The 20,596-nt window shown below is 40.4% G+C and overlaps 1 long non-coding RNA gene across 1 annotated transcript; it reads right to left on the bottom strand.

The window, feature by feature from the left end:
- Nucleotides 1-5,072: 5,072 nt before the first annotated feature.
- LOC146253752 (uncharacterized) lies at nt 5,073-7,906 on the bottom strand. Its single transcript, XR_014731816.1, has 3 exons — nt 7,762-7,906; nt 6,133-7,350; nt 5,073-5,830 (listed from the first exon to the last, which is right to left on the bottom strand). It is a non-coding gene; the product is annotated as an uncharacterized LOC146253752 (long non-coding RNA).
- Between the last annotated feature and the right edge of the window lie 12,690 nt (nt 7,907-20,596).

Below are 20,596 nucleotides of genomic sequence, written 5' to 3'. Positions count from 1 at the left end.
TCTATTGATTTATTGGCTATTGGTTAATAATAAACATTATCACCAAACCAAAGGTTGGACAAATTGGTCAGTCAGTAGTAGAAGAATGTGCAACAAGTTTGAAGTCTGTATGGTCGATTTTGACAAAGATATTGAAGAAACATTTGGACTGTCTACTCTTTTACACCGGTCCCTAAATATGACGCGGAGCCTGAACGGAGGTACGAATATGAATGTTTGTTGAATCTCAAATATGAAACTGATTTCACCTTGGTTATTTTGTGTCAGTCCATGTCCATAGATAACGTTTATATCATTTATAACGTTTATTTCTTGGATATAACCAAATAAACATGTATAAAGGACATTGGCCAGATTTTTACAAAATCACCCAAATTATTGACTCAAGCGTCAATATTTGATGACTTGGGATGAGACTGGGTTGGGATGTGTGTGCGTCTCCCTAAGCTCACGAGTGTCAGAATTTGGAGTGTGCATGCTGTGGAGCAAGGGAGACAGTTCATTGGAAGAAACCCTCACAATTAGCCAAACATGCATATTTTAAATATTCACAATAAATGTACTTTTCATCTTACATTAAACTATTTCTAAGATGTATGTACTTAACATTGTCAAGAGTCTTCATACGAACTTTTGATTGAATTAGAGTATCAGTTTTTGACCAGTAGATGTGTAAAGCATTCAGGGTTTTCGCCAGCAATTTGTGGTTAAGGCGGCCGCCTAAGCAACACACACCTGCGCCTTAACTATGTTGTAATTTTATGAGTGATATTGGCTGTGTTACTCTGTCCTGTTCTCTCCCTTTCATTCCAAACCGTGACCAAAGCCAGTCTCCCTTCTCTGCAGAACGGATAAAAAAGCATTTTTGAGAAGCCCCCCCCCCCCAGTACAATAGTGCAATGTGAAACTTACTAGTGTAAAGTATAATTAACATAAGTAAACGTTAATAATTTGGCAATACAATTCTGTAATATATTCCTTATTCCTCTGCAAACTATATAAGTCCATGTATCCTGCATACGTAGGGCTTAAAATCAGTCAATCAGAGCTACGGTTGAGGAGGAGAATATTTGTGTCGTTTTGGAAAAATCCAATATGGCTGCCGTTATAGGTTCTCGAGACTTTTTTGTTCCTCATGAGAAATAAGACAGGTACTCAGTTTCTGAATTTTGGGACTTATGGGCTGCAAATGGCATCACTTTGAAAATGTACATATTGGGGCACGGCCTGTAGCGCCACTTATTTTCTCACGTGGGCCATGTTTGGTATGGTAGTTACTATTGCTCTGCAGTTTCAGCATGCCAAATTTTCAACTTTTTGCATTACTGGTCTAGGGGCTGCCATTGACTCCCATGGAACAAAAGTAATAATACCAATAACAATAGGGTCTTCCTACCGCACTACATTTCGGACGTTGCATCCTCCTCCATTGCTCACTCTGGCTTCTGTATTTCCCTAGCAGGGGAACTTCCCACCTGTATTCTCTACTCTCTTGCTATGCAGTTGTTGAGTGGGTATAAAAGGGTTGTGTTGACGGTCATCCTGACTTCGACAACATGGGAAGCATGGCTCTAAATGCCCACTGTGATTCTGGGTTTTAGGGCCTGGTCTTGCTGGGGGTATATCAGGCCTCGCTCACTCCGCCTAAACCATCAGGGGCACAGCCCCTATGGGGCTCCGCTGCACTTATTTAACTGGAGTTATCTCCATAACAATCAAATTATGTTTCTTACTTGTGTCGCATACAGTACAGCATTACAGTGAGCTACACTGGCTTAAACATACAGGTACATAATGATAATGTCACCCATAAATCATTTTATTGTAATATAATGTAATAATAAATCCTAAAACTAAAATGTATGTGTGAGCAGGTTTATTATTTAAATGATTGAAAACAGATGTATCAGACACCTGTCGTATGTCATCCAACAGAGGCTAATTATGCTAAAGTAAGTACAGGGGCCTTCTCAGTGAAATGTTATAAAAAAGAAAGTATGAAACTTTTAAAAAGTTTTAAAAACTCCTGATTTTTGCCCAAAATCACCAGATTGTAATAAGCATTCGGACTTTGAAAAGACATTGCAGTGAATTGGGCCTATTCAGAAGGAAACATCATACTTATTTGGATGAGGTGATAGCTTTTGTGCATCAGGAACTACAATGCAATGGACATATGCAAGGATATCGCAAGTTACATCCATGGGCAATTCAAATTTGATTCGTGATCAGGACACAATACGCCAGATCTTCAAATTAGTCGATCCTACGACGGCGTATTAGGGCCAGTAGGAGAAAAAAAAAATCGGAGCCGGAGGAGGGGGGGGTAATATTCTGAGATTAAAGTCGTAAATTTGCGAGAAAAGGATTCAGCAATAAGGAAATAGGCTACTCCTGCTTTTTGCCCAGAATCACCAGATTGTAATAAGCATTCGGACTTTGAAAAGACATTGCCATGATTTGGGCCTATTCCGAAGGAAACATCATACTTATTTGGATGAGGTGATAGCTTTTGTGCATCAGGAACTACAATGCAATGGACAGATGCAAGGATATCGCTAGTTACATCCACGGGCAATTCAAATTCAGTTTGTGATCAGGACACAATACGACAGATCCTCAAATTAGTCGATCCTCAAGGTATAGATCAGTTTAGAAAAGAGCAGCGTCTTGGCTGTGTCCTGTTGAACGAACCAATTGAAAAGTATAATTTGATCAGGTCATCCATTACTGGGCTTTATACATGGCAAACAACGGCGTCTGTGCTGTGATGAGGTTGACCATGCAAAGTTCAGTACGACGGCGTATTAGGGCCAGTAGGTAAAAAAAAAAAAATCTGAGCCGGAGAAGAGAGGGGGGTAATATTAATTAAAGTCGTTTAAAGATTAAAGATTACAATTTGTGAGAAAAGAGTCGGATATTCTCCGAGTTTATAAAGTCACAAATTTGCGAAAAAAACGAGTACATTTGCGAGAAAAAAGTCAAAGATTTTCAGAGTTTATGAAGTCACAAATTTGCGAGATAAAAACTAGTAAATTTGCTCGGAGATTCTTCGAGTTTAAAAAGTCACAAATTTGCAGAAAATAAGTCGAAAATATGGATTTGTTTTTTCTCAAGGAACCTCATTCCTTCACTTTGCATGGTCAACCTCATCACAGCACAGACGTCGTCGCTTGCCGTGTACAAAGCCTGCAGTAATAGATGACCTGATCAAATTATACTTTTCAATTGGTTTGTAGTTCAACAGGACACAGCCAAGACGCTGCGCTTTTCTAAACTGATCCGCAACTTGAGGATCGACTAATTTGAGGATCTGTCGTATTGTGTCCTGATGTTTAACCACAAATCGAATTTGAATTGCCCGTGGATGTAACTAGCGATATCCTTGCATTGTAGGCTAGTTCCTGATGCACAAAAGCTATCACCTCATCCAAATAAGTACGATGTTTCCTACGCCCAAATCACGGCAATGTCTTTTCAAAGTCCGAATGCTTATTACAATCTGGTGATTCAGGGCAAAAATCAGGAGTAGCCTATTTCCTTATTGCTGAATCCTATTGAATAGTATAATTCAGACTTTTTTCTCGCAAATTTGTGACTTAATAAACTCAGAGAATCTCCGACTTTTTTTCTTGCAAATTTACAACTTTAATCTCGGAATATTACCCTCCTCCGGCTCCGATTTTTTTTTTTTACCTACTGGCCCCAATACGCCGTCATAGTGCAGGAATGAGGTTCCTTGAGAAAAAATAATAATCCATATTTTCGACTTAATGTTGGAGAATCTCCGAGTTTTTTTCTTGCAAAATTACTAGTTTTTTTCTTGCATATTTGTGACTTTATAAACTGGGAGAATTTCCAAGTTTTTTTCTTGCAAATTTACTAGTTTTTATCTCCCAAATCTGTGACTTTATAAACTCGGAGAATCTCCAAGTTTTTTCCCGCAAATTTTCTAGTTTTTTTTCTCGTAAATTTGTGAGAAAAAACTTGTACATTTACAAGAAAAAAAACTCGGAGATTCTCCGACTTTATAAATTAGCTAATTTTATTTTTACTTTATAAAGCAATCTCTTCAGTTTGCATGGTCAACCTCAGCACAGATGCCTCCGCTGTAGTCTGCAGTAGGATAATGGATGACCTGATCAAACTATATTTTTCATTAGGATTCAGCAATAAGGAAATACTCCTGATTTTAGCCCTTAATCACGAGATAGTAATATGCATTCAGACTTGGAAAAGACATTTCCGTGATTTAGGCCTATTCAGAAGAAAACAGCATAGTAATTTGGATGAGGTGTTAGCTTTGTGCATCAGGAACGTCAACGTAATGGACAGATGCAAGGATATCGCTGGCTACATTTACGGGCAATTCAATTGGGATTCGTAGTTCAACAGGACACAATACGTCAGATCGTCAAGTTTCTCGATCCTCAAGGTGTGGAGCTTAGAAGAGCGCAGCGTCTTAGGCGCCGGCAGTACAACACTAAAGGTCTTAATGCTCTTTGGCACATGGACTCCTACGACAAATTGAAGCCGTATGGTATAGAAATAAATGGATGCATCGATGGTTTCAGTCATTTTGTTGTATGGATGGAAGCATACACAACAAATAACGACCCCAAGGTGATAGCTGACTATTATATTCAATGCATTACGCGCCTGGGTGGGTGTCCAGAGAGAATGTGTGCGGACAATGGCACTGAAAAAGGACATGTAGCAAACTTGCAAGTATTTCTGAGGAGAAACCACACCGACGCTTTCGCTAAAGACAATAGTTTTATTTATGGACGCAGTACAGCCAACCAACACATTGAATCCTGGTGGGGAATACTAAGAAAACAAAGCGGTCAGTTTTGGATGAACATGTTCAAAGCCTTCCAAGACAATGATAACTTCTCTGGAGACTTTTTGGATAAAAACCTAATCCAGTTCTGCTTCCTTGACCTTGTTCAGGTAACACATGATCAATACAAAACTAAATTCAAGTGCAATGTTAAAATACCCTATGGCCTTATCTATTTGTGATTGGCGATAAAACATTTTGTTGTATGGATGGAAGCATACACAACAAATAACGACCCCAAGGTGATAGCTGACTATTATATTCAATGCATTACGCGCCTGGGTGGGTGTCCAGAGAGAATGTGTGCGGACAATGGCACTGAAAAAGGACATGTAGCAAACTTGCAAGTATTTCTGAGGAGAAACCACACCGACGCTTTCGCTAAAGACAATAGTTTTATTTATGGACGCAGTACAGCCAACCAACACATTGAATCCTGGTGGGGAATACTAAGAAAACAAAGCGGTCAGTTTTGGATGAACATGTTCAAAGCCTTCCAAGACAATGATAACTTCTCTGGAGACTTTTTGGATAAAAACCTAATCCAGTTCTGCTTCCTTGACCTTGTTCAAGTAACACATGATCAATACAAAACTAAATTCAAGTGCAATGTTAAAATACCCTATGGCCTTATCTATTTGTGATTGGCGATAAGTGTATGGTGCTGAGGACAAGCTCAAAACGGTGGCGCTTCAGGAGGTGTCTGTGTGCAAGGACGAGTGCACACCCAAGAGTCAGTTCCCTTGTGATGAGACTGTTTTTGAGCTCTGTGTACTGCTAATGCAGGAAAATGGATGGGATGCTCCTACAGATCCTTTTGATGCTGCAGAACTGTACACCTCATTTAGAACAGTGATATGGCACAATATCTACAATATCAACAGAGGTAAAATCGTCAAGAGCCTTCTGGAGGATTTCATGATCTTGGCAACTCACCAACTGCATGAAGGTTTCAAGTAGATCACCCTTCACTGCCCCATACAAGACCTGTTCCATAAGAGGGAGAGACAGCTTGATTGGTAGGTATTGACATGTTTCATAACCTTTCAGAAGAATTCTGCCAATAGCCTTCCAAGTGTCACTGCTAAAGTCGTGTCTGATAAAAGGGACTTTCACTGTTGTTCCAACTGTACAAGGATCATAGAATTCTTGCCATAAAGAACTATAAACATCTCTCAACTCCTGAGCCAGTGCCATTTTCTTATTAGGAAGTAGTTGTTTTATAATCAAGGATTGTGTCAGCACTGCTGGATCCAAGAATTCATTGATCATTTCATTCAGGCAGTTACCATGGTGTATGGTTACAATCTTTTGCGGTCTTGACGTAGAGGGTGGATGTTGTGGGGACCCATCTCTGGACAAAAGTGAAGTAGAGGGTGGCTGTTGTGGGGACCCATCTCTGGACAAAAGTGAAGTACAGGGTGGCTGTTGTGGGGACCCATTTCTAGACAAAAGTGAAGTACAGGGTGGCTGTTGTGGGGACCCATCTCTAGACAAAAGTGAAGTACAGGGTGGCTGTTGTTGGAGCATGCCCTCAAAATCATATGGCTCTGTGTCATTTTCGTCACTTGAATGTGTACTGCCGCCTGGACCAAATGTAACTTCATAGTCCGATACATCTGATGTGAGGTCAATGTTTGGTGTATTTTGCAGCACTATATCTGCTACAATACAGTAGTGATCAGTGATGAACTGAGCACCTGTGATATCATTGGCCAGCTATGCCATTGTTTAAGGATTCATAATCTTGCTCATGCAGCAGGAAAGGATCCTGTTCCTGAAAATAATTGGCACTCACTTGACCAACATCATCTTCCTTCTCTTGAACTATACCAGAAGCATACAGATGCAATGGATCTAAATCACTATCTTCATCATAATCACTTATCTCCTACATTACCAACACCTTCTGCTTCTGTATCATCTGTGGCTCTATCATTTTGTAAGTCCTTCTTGGGGCTAGTAGCAATATAAAAGCGTAACCTGGCCATGCAGAGAGTATCATAGATCAAACCGACCGTTACATCCTCACAGACTGGGTTATGTTTGTAATCCCACACTTCAAAGTTAAAGTCTGTTTGATTGCCTTTGGTTGACATTCCTTTCGGGAAGAAGAAATTATTTCCTTTTTCAAGGACAGTATCCATGCTACATTCCACTCCAACAACTACTGTCCTTGTGCCCCCTCCTTGTTTTGTTCTCATTTGCTTTACTTGTCCATACTCACAATACAGCCACCCTATTTCAATTTTGCGTTGACTTGCTCTCCCTCTTTTCTTTGCAATGGTTGGAGATTCGATGTTTGGCACTTGATCTTCATTTTTTTTTGCATCAACCTCCGTTCTCAACCGTAACTTTGCCTGTAGCTTTTCAAAAAGGCCCATCTTTTGTTTCTGAAGGGGTGTTTGATTTTTGCAGAAGTTCATCAATGCCAGTCTATCCACATATGAGGAAAAGTATTTGGCCAGATCCCCGTCTTCCATTAGAGGAATTACATCTTTGTCAATCTGTTGAATGAGTGCAAGAAGTTTAATACATGTTTGGTCTTCCTTTAAATGTTAACATAAATAACTCACTGACACAATAACACGTGATAACATAACACTTAACACTGGTTTTTAGAACTTCTGATTAATAGCCTGATTCCCTAACCGCTGAGCCATATGACCCCATATAATAAGATGTTTAGCCTACTCAACAAATCTTCTTGTATTGGATATCAGAAGATGGAAATCCTAATGAAATGATTCCGCCAATGCCACACCTTGTGTAGATCACATGACACATTACGGAAAGTGAGAAGGATGGTGTGTATCCCATTGAAAGATCTCAATGCGCTAGATTGGACTACTTATTCCTTGTCCTGCATACTGACCAATGCCCTAAAATTATGAAATAAGTCCATCTTGTACTAGTACCTTTTCCTCCTCCAGACGGCTGATCACTTCTTCAGGGATTCTGCGTTCACGTAGGAAATCGGAGACTGTAATGAGTGGCATGGATGGTGCTGTGAAGAATATATAAAACAAAGATGAATGTCCAATGTTTGAAACTGTTGCATTTTGTCCAGTTTACACAGTATCACGTATGATGTCATTATCACATTGCCTGTCACTACCACTGAATAACCTATCCATACCTTATTTGTATTCTTAAAGGACAAGTTTACAATTATTTTTTAACAAGGTCCTATTTAAACATCGTCTGGCAATATATTGTGTCCTTTCCCAAAACAGGAAGCTTATCAGATGTGCTTTCACATGTTCTACTGTGGAAATAAACGCAAACAGTTCATCATATCAAAAATGTAAAAGACTTTCATGAGCCAGTCATGCATGCTACTTGGCAACTTGGATCAATCAATCAATCCGAGCACCTACTGTACCAGGTTATCCTAAAACCAGTGTGCGAATTACAGGGGGTCGAATGGTTGGCTGGTTGAATCACGTCAGTGTATGTAGCAGTACGTTCCGCGTCGTGAGAATATTTCTGTCAAGATTGTATTTGTAATGGAAATTAGCTGTACAATATTCACAAGCATGTTGATGATAGAAACATTGTTAACCACCAACTTAAAAGTTAGCTATTGCTAGCTCTGTACTGTAGCTTTATTTATCTGTCTTATTTCTTGAATCTGGAAAGAGCTGATGAACAGTCAAATATGTTCTTCTGGTAATTTTGTACAGATTAACTTTTTTATTTCAGAGAAAAAGTATTGTTTATAGTTTTAATAGTGCGTTTGTGTGTTCACACCCATTGTGGTGCGGTTCACTTGGTTGGGGACCCCAATGGGGTGGCGGCAGGGATGAACTTTGTCGCGGGGGGGGCCCTGACTTGACCCCACGATTGTCATTGTATATTTCACACACTGCCTAAAATCATAGTTTTTTAAGGCTAAAACAATTGGGGACATTGATTTCACTACCTCACACCTCCCCTAATACCCCCTTTCCACCAAAGTGAACTGGGAGCTAGTTCGGAGCTGGTGCTAGAGCCAGTTTGGAGCTGGTTCAAGAACGGAGCTTACTAAGAACCGGTTTGCTTTTCCACGGGCGAGAGCCACCACAGAGCCACGTCATTACGTCACTGTATACGTCTTATATTTCCCAGCAACGCTAGCGCGGTAGCGCCAAACACAAACACAAGATCAACAATGGCGGACGTTTCGTTGCTGTTGTTGCTCATGGTTTTGCAAACCTACATCGGCATCCAAACACAGCGCATCAGACGTGTTTGTTCAACTCGCCATTAGTATGTGCGTGGTGAGATGCTAGAGCTAGGTTATCAAAAAGTCGGAGCAAACTTACAAATTAGCAGTTTCATCAATAAAATAAGCACATTTTCAGCAACTACACTGCCCACTTCTCGATACATTTTCATTCAGATTCTGATTTACAAGTACCGTTTAGCTGAAATATGAATTGTAAAAACTTAGAGCAATGGCGGCCAAAGTGTTTTGTTGGTCACGGCAACTCCGCCCCAAGCGGTTCTTTATTGGTTCGTAAACTAGACCAGCTCTGAAGTGGTGCTCGTTGCGAACCACGTACGAACCACGAACAAATCACTTTTCAGGTTCCCTGTCTGTCGAAAGAGAAAGAACTGGTTCGCGATTAGGCACAATTTTTAGTTTAATTTATAAACTCTGAGAATCTTTTCTCGTGAATTTACTAGTTTTTTTTCGCAAATTTGTAAAATTGGAGAATCTCAGAATTTTTTTCTCGTAAATGTACTAGTTTTTATCTTGCAAATTTGTGATGTTACTCGGAGAATCTCCGACTTTTTTCTCGTAAAATTACCACTTTAATCTCAGAATATTACCCCTCCTCCGGCTCCGTTTTTTAATTCTCTACTGTCCCTAGTACGCCCTTTCGTTAATCTGCGTTTTGTTTTTTGCACACGGCACATGAGCACAATTGTAGCTGTTAGCCTAAACTCTACCATACTTTCTCTACATTTGGTGTTATTAATCTTTTAGGCAAAATGGCTAAGAAATCTGTAGTATGGAAGCATTTTATCAAAGTACCGGGTGACTCAAAGCATGTTGAACGCACACTCTGCCAACAACGGTTTATACTGCATAGTTCAATGTTGAATAGGATGTACAACTTGAAAACTGTAAATTGGCCATCTGACCATTATTTTACAGTGTGTAGCACATACAGGTAGGCCTAGGATTGTTAGGTTTTGGAAAGTTTTAGGCTATGTCTGCTTATGCTGTGCTACTGCATGTCTAACCATCTGCATTTAATTTTGAACAACAGCCTAGTTTTTGATTTTCCAAAAAGTCGTTTTGATAGACCGCACTCTTTCAACAATTATGTTTGCTTTGGATGTGCTTAATTGGAATGATCTAATACAAATTATTTTCTTGTTAGTTATGTATATACGTGTGTATAATCAAATAAATGAAGCAAGATTGCAGGTTTATTCCCTAAATTGAAGTTTACAATTTGAATAATCTAGGTTAAAGATATCTCATCCAAATCGAATGACATTATCTTCTCCGGCCAAAACAACAAAATCTTTCTCTGTTGCACCGTTCTCCACTTGTCTTCTACGTAAGTTCGCATGCTGAACTTTTTTCAGGCAGTGATCAGCGCGCCTTGATGATTTGCATGTTAAACAAACAATAACGATTGTTATTGTTAGTTACTATTCCTTCGTAAGGAGGAAACCTATTGTTATTAGGATTCCTCCGTAAGGAGGAAACCTATTGTTATTGTTATTTTTATTACGATTTCTCCGTAAAGAGAAAACCTATTGTTCTTAGAATTCCTCCGTAAGGAGGAAATCTATTGTTATTGTTAGTTTTAATCTTTTTTTATTTTTTTATTCTTGTACGATGGAAGTCAATGGCAGCCAGGGTCGAACTGGCCATCGGGAGACTCGGGAGATTTCCCGAACGGCCGGTCAAACAAACGGCTACTACGGCCACGGCACTATTCAAGAAAAAAAAAATCCAAATGGTTTACGCTCACTTGAGGACAGCATTAAAACCAAGCAACTGTTTAACTGGAGCAAGCCAAAATCCAAAGGGTAAGGGTGGGCATTTCCCCCGTGTAAACTTGAACGGTGCACTTGTCCGTCCATTTTACAGATCACGATTATTCAAAAATCAATCAATTTCCGGGTACAGCCAATTCGTTGGAGTTAATTTAGCTTACATTGTTGGTTCTGTAGCATTGGCAAAGAAATGGAAAGGAAAAGAAAAGGACAAAAAGGTGGCTCTGAAAAGGTTAGAGAAAAAAACACAACGGGCACTGAAAGCAAATGCTGCACAATGTAGAAGTATAGAATAAATGTTTAGGCCGTCAAAAGACGGAGGAGGACATGGCCGCGGAAACTAAGGGTGCTGCAGCATCTCCTGACAGCACGAGAATTTATAATGATATGATTTAAAAAAACACCACCGTGGCACAGCTCCGCAGTAGCGGACTGGCAATCGGGAGCACCGGGAGAAAAATAACGATGGAAAATCAGGCTAAGAAAGGGTGGGGCTGAAAAATGAAGAGACAAAGAAATCACCTTCACTAGACAAGGTTTTACCAATTGAAAAACGGCTTTGTTTATTTGACATAAAGTTCAACTATTTTGCCCTCAAATAAAGGCAATTTTTTATTTGTCTTATTCGCCATAAGGATAAAACTCCCAAACTCGCATCACATCGAACACAGAATATGCTTGCATTAGCAGGGCAGCTGTGGTGGCGTATATGGGGGCCAGTTCTGGTGGGCCAGTCTGGATCAAAGTCCAGGGCCTATTTTTACTCCCAGTTCCTCCCTGCCGCCCCGCAACATTAAGCCCCCGCCAGCACCCCCCTGATAAAATATGTTCCCGCAGCTATGGAGGAGGAGAGTTTGCAGCCCGACGATGAGGCTGTACAAAAGGCGCCAGGTGCAAGCAGCTGTAAGCAGCTGTATTCTCGAAATTTTTGAAATTCAAATATCGATCCAAACCATATTGTTTTGTAGTTTTTTTTTTAACATTATACATTTGGTAGTACTGTTAGCCAATATATAGGCTATACATTTTAAATGAAGTAAAATAAATGGCCAAGAGAAAAAGGCACTCATCTAAATATGCACAACATGTTTTTTGAATAAGAAATGTGCAATGTGGCTCAAATGCAATTGTACTGATTTTCTGTTCTGTGTAATAAAGCCACAGGTGACACAGGGCAAGAGATGGAGGCTGCTGTGGTGACAGGGTCCAGTGGAGAGACTATGTCAGGTGCAGCACTGTAACTGTACACAATAGAGTTAACAGGGTTATTGTATGGAAATTCGTTTATTGAATTATTGTCATTATTGAATATAGTTAGTTAACTGATTATTGTTCTTTTGCAACATCAAATAGCAGATGCAGAAACAGAGACAAGTATGGAAAAAGAAAGTGAGGGAGAAAATGAAGGGGGGGGGGGGGGGGGTGGTCTGTGTTTCAAAGTCCCGGGCTGTTTTTCAATCACAGTCCGACCCTGATGGCAGCCCCTAGAACCATATGGTAACTTTTTGTGAAATTTGGCACACTCATTAAGGACAGTCACTTCTATACTTACACCAAGTTTCATGTCTCCCATTAGACCACTCTAGCGCCACCAACGGGTCAAAGTTGGACTTGTGTTTACACACGCAACTTTTGAACCGTATGACGGATTTTCAAAAACGAGGTGCCCTTGGATTCCCTGGATAAAGACGAGTTCAACGCACCCTATAGCGTCAATTTCCGGTTATATAGATTTTCCACAATTTCTGGTTTTATCAAAAACCATTGAAAGCCTACTCCTCCTACAATGTTTTTCCAATCTTCCCCAGAATTTGCACACATCATCGTCAGAGCAACCCTCATTCAGGTATTACTTTTTTATTGATTTTCAAAACCGTTACAGCCAATCAAAATAAGCAACAAAGCAACCAAACAGGAAATTGGATGGAGATGTCAACACCAAACTTGCTATTTTGACTCAGAACCCTCTTCTGAGGATGAACACACAATTTGGTGTCATGTGATCACTGGGCGTGGCCGCAGAAAGCAAAAATGTGTTTTGGCCAATAACTATTGATTTGTTTGCCTTTATTAAGTGATTAATTTGTCTCATGATATCTTGGGACATCCCGTGTGTGACTCATAATTATTTGTGATAATAGCCGAATTTATGCACCTGCAGGTGGATCACAGACTTCCTGTCTGACAGGAAGCAGTGTGTTAAGCTGGGAACACAAGTCTCTGACTCCTGGTCCATCAGCACCGGATCTCCTCAGGGCTGCATCCTTTCTCCTCTGCTCTTCTCCCTGTACACCAACAGCTGCACCTCGAGTCATCCGTCTGTCAAACTCTTGAAGTTTGCGGACGACACCACCCTCATTGGGCTCATCTTTGACGGGGACGAGTTTGACTACAGGTGGGAAGCTGACAACCTGGTGACCTGGTGTAGCCAAAACAACTTAGAGCTCAATGCTCTTAAGACAGTGGAGATGGTTGTGGACTTCAGGAAGAACACAGCCCCACTCACCCCCATCACCCTGAGTGACTCCCCAGTCAGCACTGTGCAGTCCTTCCGCTTCCTGAGCACCATCCTCTCCCAGGACCTCAAGTGGGAACTGAACGTCAGCTCCCTCACCAAAAAAGCACAACAGAGGATGTACTTCCTACGGCAGCTGAAGAAATGTAACCTGCCAAAGACAATGATGGTGCACTTCTACACAGCCATCATTGAGTCCATCCTCACCTCTTCTATCACCGTCTGGTACGCTGCTGCCACTGCCAAGGACAAGAGCAGACTGCAGCGTATCATCCGCACTGCTGAGAAGGTGATCGGCTGCAATCTGCCTTCCCTCGAGGATCTGCACACCTCGAGGTCCCTGAGGCGAGCGAGGAAGATTGTGGCCGACCCCTCCCACCCTGGACACTCCGTGTTTCAGCTACTCCCCTCTGGCAGAAGGCTGCGGTCCATCAAGACCAAAACCTCACGCCACAAGAACAGTTTCTTCCCATCCGCTGTTGGCCATTTTAACAAGGCCAAGGACTCACACTGACTTTAAATCACAAGCTGCACAATGACACCCTGCACATTGCAATTTGCACTATTGTATCGTTCTCTTGCACTCTGTGTTTTTAGGTTCGATTGTAAATTATGACTACTTATATTTATATTTTATTCCCCTTAGTATTAGCAAGACCCCACTTAGTATTAGCTAGACTTTGCTCCTTTTGTATAGTTAGTCTACATATTTAAGTTTCAATATTCCTATATGTTTAATGTATGCACCTCCCTGCCAAAGTAAATTCCTTGTTTGTTCAAACATTCATGGCGAATAAAATCCCTTCTGATTCGGCCGCCATTTTGAATTAATTGAAAAACGTTGTTTCTCTACTCCTCCTACACATGTTGTCCAATCTTCACCAAATTTGGCAGGGATTATCTTCAGACCAAGACTCACAAAAGCCATCACATGGTTTTTTGATTTTAGAAACCGTTTGCCCGCTACAGGCAATCAAAATGTGCTGTTAAGATAGCAAACAGGAAGTTGGGTCATATCTAAGCAAAACTTAGATGGATTCACACCAAACTTGCTGTGTGTACTCGTTACCCTCTTTTCAGGATGTCTTAAATGTTTTCTGGGTCATTTGACTGCTTGGCCACCTCATTGCTGCTTGCAGCCATATTATATTGTTATATCAATCACGCTTTCACACTGCCTTCGAAATTTTCGTCCATACAAAAAAAGTTTGGATCGGGTTCGATTTTCTGCGTTTTCACATCCATAGCCAGCATTTAGAGAGGTTTTTGACAATTCAGAGCCACCGAATTTTGAGGCTTATTTTGACAATTCTGAAAAAACACATACGAACATTTTGTTCAAGAATGTGCAATATTTCAGGATTTTAATTCAACTTCTGGATGTTAAGTACCTATGTTTGTGAGTTAATTTGTGTGTCACTAAACAACAAAAATGATGTTTTACATGACATTAGAAGACAGAACTTCAACATTTAGCTGCATGAGTTTAAATATTTCTGTTACAGTCTCTCTCTCTCTGGGGAGATGGGTTGTCTGTTTCTCTTCTCCTGTCTGTCAGCTCTCAGGTGTGGTGCGTTCCCGGCCGGATGACGTAGGCGTGTCCAAGGCTCCTCGTTATCCAATCGGAGGAGCTCATCACACTGTATTTAACTGTCAGTATGTGTTTGTGTTAGGTGGGGGGAGGTTGGTAAGAACTTTGTTGGTAGCATTGAGCATTGAGCATTGAGCATTGAGCATTGAGCATTGAGCATTGAGCATTGAGCATTGAGCATTGAGCATTGTGATGGGGGAAACAAAGCTTTCCGAAGCAACAAGCTATTTGACACAATTGTCTCGAAAAAGTATCGCTTTTTCAAAGCGTTCGATACATCTTCTCCATAGGGACATCTGCTGCTCAGTTTATGGTATGGCGACTGTATCGAGCGAAGGAAGGAATCAAGTGACGTCAAGTCCTCGAGACGTCAGTCTCACAATCGTCATTGACAACTTGATAAATAAAGGTTATGTGACAAATGTTTCGATTTGCAAGTGTCAAAAATATGTTATCATATATCTTGTTGTATTATAAACAACGTAAAGTCTTTGCTACTTTACGTTTATAACATTTATTTTTAGGTTCTTATAACATTAATTACATTAAGTGTTCAACTGAGTATGGCTTTTCGTTAGTACAGTGCCCTCTACAACTTTTTGGCACCCCAGTTTAAGATGTGGTTGTGGACTTCTAAAAAATTTCCTTTTTTTAAAACAACATAGAACCCAAATGCAAAAAAAAGAGAAATCCAACCTTTGATTAAAGTACATTTCTTTGGTGGTAAAAAATCACACATTTAGAAAAAAAACTAAACTTGAAATCATGTGTCCCACAATTATTGACACCCCTAACAATTCCTCTGAAAAATGTAATCGATTTTTCTTTAATATCTTTTTCTGTAGTTGATAAATTTGGTCAGGGTATCTAAGAACTTTTAATTAGTAATTAATGACTTCCTGTTTCCCTGGGGTATATATATGACGTGATACAGAGGCCGACAACCAAGCCTGGAAGAGGTCCCAAGTTTATCTTGCCACAACGCACAATGAGGAGGATGGTAAGAGAAGTAAAAAAAAGTCCTAAGCTCACTGTCACAGAATTGCATCAAAGTACCTGTGCATGGCATTATGAACGCTTTGAACTACCAGGGGTCTCATTTATAAAGCTTGCGTACGCACAAAACGGGGCTGAAAATGTGCGTACGCCACTTTCCACGCAAAGGTTGTGATTTATAAAAAACAAACTTGACGGGAGAATGTGCGGTCCTCCACGCAAACTCTGACCCTCCCGTAGGCCTACACACATTTTGGAAACAGTTGTAATTGGCAACGCAGATGACCGTACTGTAGGCAGACTGCAGAAAATGAATGGGGGAAGAACATTACTCGTAATATTTATATATCTTGTTTTCCTCACAAACGTTTTTTTCAATATCATGATTATCATGAAGATTACATCCAGCAGTGTTTTTTGCGCTTATACTGAGTGATTCTTGTTCCATAAACACCTTGTACAATCCAACTCAAATTTTAAATAAAAATTCAGCGCTTCCTCACCATCAGATTGTCCACTACGGGAGTTCAGGAGGGGGAGATTCCCCGACTGCATGGAATACAGGATAACATCACATATCCTACCTTTAGATAACTGCAGAACACAGTGTATAACTAAATATATTTCTTTAATACTGTGCAAATATCCTCATATGTCAATTTTGGAAATACAGTCGTTAAGCTCCCGTGCAATCGCTACACTCTACGTCCTCGTTATCAGTCCAGACTTTAATAGATTACTGTTCATAACAAAACGCTTTTGTTTTCAAATTGTATATTGACTCGCAGTATCACTGGCATAGTTGACGCCACTCGCACAGTTTTTTAAAATTGGTGATCGACCGGCCACCGAGTTTTCGGGCTCCACCAATAGGCTAACAGTGTCTGAGAAGTTGTCATGCGCTATGAGAAACAATCTGTGAACAATCTGAGAAACAATGAAAGAACAATCGTATGCCAGGGTCATGAAGAGATACTAGATTAGCATTCATGAGGTGCTTTGCATTGACTATTTATGGTTAAAAATGGGCGTGTTCAGGACGGGGTACAATGCTGATTCACGTACGCACACTTGTGGGTAATCTGTGATTTATAAAGGGAAGATTGCGTACAGGTGTTGGATGCACGGTTTTATAAATCTTAATTTTTGTGTGCGTACGCAATTTTAGGCTTTTGGGCGTACGTACACTTTTAGTAAGAATCCTACGCAGTTTTATAAATGAGACCCCAGGACATTTTAAATAAAAACCTGATGGCCTCTGCCAGAAAGCTGAAGAGGGGTTGTCATTGGGTCTTTCAGCAGGATAATGATCCAAAACGTGGCAAAATCTACTAAAAAATGGTTCAGCAGTCACAAACTCAAGGTCCTCCCATGGCCATCTCAGTCTCCAGACCTCCACCCAATCAAAAACCTGTGGGGCGAGCTAAAGAGGAGACTGCATAAGAGAGGACCCAGGACACTGGATGATCTAGAAAGATTGTGCAAAGAAGAATGGTCAAAGACCCCTCTCTCTGTGTTCTCCAATCTTGTGAAATGTTATAGGAGGAGATTAAGTGCTGTCTTGTTGGCAAAAGGGGATTGTACAAAGTATTAACATCAGGGGTGCCAATAATTGTGGGATACATGATTTCCAGTTTTTTTTCTCTTCCAAATTGGATTTTTTTTACCACCAATAATGTAGGCCTACTTAAATGAAAGGTCTCATTTTTTAGCATTTGGGTTCTATGTTTTTTTAAGGAGAATTCCAGTCCACGACCACATCTTAAACAGGGGTGCCAATAATTGTGGAGGGCAATGTACATTTTGAAGCCATACTTAAGCAGTTGTCGCATCAGGTAATTACGTTTACGTTTCTTAGCCTGGTTTTCCATCTTTATATTGTCTCTACTAGCTAGCTTTCGATCTGTCAGTATCAATATATAAGCGGCACTAAGGGCTGCATAGACGTTAATTTGGAATAGTCTAGACCAACCGTCCTGGGGGAAAAGGGGGGCGGCCAACCGTGTTGCTGGCCAAGCGTGTTGCTCAATCTTCTGCCGACATTTTTATTAGTAGTAAAAAATAATAATCTGGAATTCTCCCGGAGCTACCGATGGCCAGTTCGCTACTGCCCTCCAGGGATTCGTAACAAATGGGGGCTCGTCCAGGATCTATTTCCCAAACCACTGTTGCAACAGAAACTGTGTTCCAAGGTTGGGATTGTGGCCGCGAGTGGAGGGCACACAGTTCTGTCCAGTGCAGTAGGGACTGCTGGAGTAGTAGTGTTAGTGGGTTTGGCCCTTGTTAGTTATGGCAGCCTCTTTAGTTCAGTGTTTCTTGGAAACCTCTTCAGCAGGAATACTTGCATTGTGTCGTAAGGTGGATCCGTGCAACAACATATTGCTACATCCTGTCCCTTGCTATATACATCTGTGTAACAACATATTGCTACATTTCTGCACCGCGATGTGTCGTACCACAATATATTGTTACACCCTTAATAAAGAGTCATTATCTGTGTCTTGTTTTGACTTTTTTGTGACAGAGGTGTTGTTCACATCATTCCCATGCCCACAGTAATTAGGTGCGTCTTTCCCTCTCGTTCATCTGGCCCATTTTGAATATTCATCCTTTGTGTTGTAATATGATCGATATATAGTCTATACAGTATATTATATGTGCTACTTTGCAAGATTATGGTCGCTGTCCGTGGGAATTCTTTACTATACGACACTACTTTGTATTTGTGTATAGTAGTCATTTCGGACATGGTTGACAACGTGAAAAACGGTGAGCTCCTGAAGAAAAAGGCAAATCGCAAAATCAAATGTGCATAAATCATGATGTTCGTTTTTGACTGAAATTTTTCAATTTTTTGCATCCCTGGTGCATGCAGAAACAATTTCAACATTAATACAATGAAAGAAAGTGCACAGGAGTCCAACGTGTTTCAGTATAATTATATTATATCATTATCATCATTAAATTCAATGTAGTACCTGAAACTAACCACACAGGGTGGACAACACTGCCCACCCTGAACACACGGTCCCAGCAACGAGAGAAAGAGAGAGAAAGGCACACAAAGATAGTTCAAAAATAAGAAATGGACCAACATGTATTTCTAGGGAAAGGTGCGTAAAAGTGAAATGCATGGCTCTGAGCAAGGAGGAGTGGGGGGACATTAAGAAGGGGGGGATGCACAGAAGAGGGACAGGCACTGAACTGAATGGCAAACATGACAAAAGACAACTGTGGCGACAAACCGAGGCACAGGTAGAAGGAATTTGACAGGAGGCAATGACAGACACAGAAAGGCACAAATAGAAAAGGGTATTTTTACGTTTAAGATTCTTTTTTCTTCTTTTTCTGCACTTTTAAAATGAAATGTCCAGGATAAAAAGACAGCATGAGCTCAAGGATAGATTTGCGAGTGAGGCTTTAGCTTTATAAAAAAGGCACAAAGAAATTTCAACTGAATAACATGGATGGGAGAGGATCAAGTGTTAGGCATACATGGAGTAAACATAAAAATAAAAAGAATATATATATATATATATATATATATATATATATATATATATAAACTATTATTTTGACCACCATTACTATTTCCATAACCATTCTTATTCATAACAATATCATCATCAGTAATAAACTATTTTTCTCTCTCAAACAGAGGCTCTCCATCCAACCTTTTTTCAACCATATAAGAAAAACAGAAAGTGGAGAGAGAGAGAAAGAGACAGAAAAAGATTGACACAAGTGTGATTGAGGTATATATTTCCTGCTTGTTCTAGTCTAGTCTTTGCCACTCTGAAAGTATATGGTTGGCCACTACTTGAAATCTGCTCTTGGCCAATAAACTGTCAGTCTCTGCACGACTGAGATGAGGTAATGCACTGCTGGCTTAGGCCTAGCCCCGTCTACCATCATCCGTAAATGTATTTAAAAGTCTACAAAAGAGCGTACCATGAAATGTACCGGCAAGAAGCGTCTCTCGCTTAAGATTAGTGTACCTTTTTTAGTGTTCTAAGGTGTCCCCTCGCTCCGCTCTCCCTCTCTTTTTCTCACGCCTGCTCTCCAGCTTTCTGTATCTCCCAGAATGCTTGTTTTAAAGAAAGTATAGGCAGGTTTCCTTGACCTAGTCATTTTAGCTTGAGCTTGGAAGGATTCAAACTAAAATATCCCATCCCTTCCTTCAAAGCCACACATGTACCAATGCCGTCCAATCATTAGTGCCGGTCATACCTTAATGATTGGTCATGTTTATTACAGTCCTGCGACGCCCACAGATATCTGATTGATTTAAAGTTACCGTCAAACCTTTAGATTTATTGGTTGCTATCGGGATATTGAGTTGATGAGTTTTTTTTAGCAAATATGACAAAAAGTGCTTCTCAACATCATTGCCTAACCTGCCTTTAATAGTATTAGTACCTCATTTCCCTCTTCTTAACAAAACACAAATATTGGTTATGAATGGCTATGATCTATGCCTATGAATGGCTATGACCTCCATTTCCTTCACCCTCCCTTTTGCAAATCACATCTCACCCCCATCACTTTCTCTCCTTTTCTTCTTTTTCAGAAGAAAGAGTACTGGTTGTCAATGGCTCTTGCCCTCCCACCTTCCCTCTCTTCACTCTCCACACCTTCCAGTTGGCGG

This window comes from Hypomesus nipponensis, chromosome 17 (assembly GCF_054491055.1).
Source record: "Hypomesus nipponensis isolate SF chromosome 17, ASM5449105v1, whole genome shotgun sequence".
In the NCBI taxonomy this organism is placed as follows: Eukaryota; Metazoa; Chordata; class Actinopteri; order Osmeriformes; family Osmeridae; genus Hypomesus; species Hypomesus nipponensis.
This window is presented reverse-complemented; position numbering and strand designations above follow the sequence as displayed.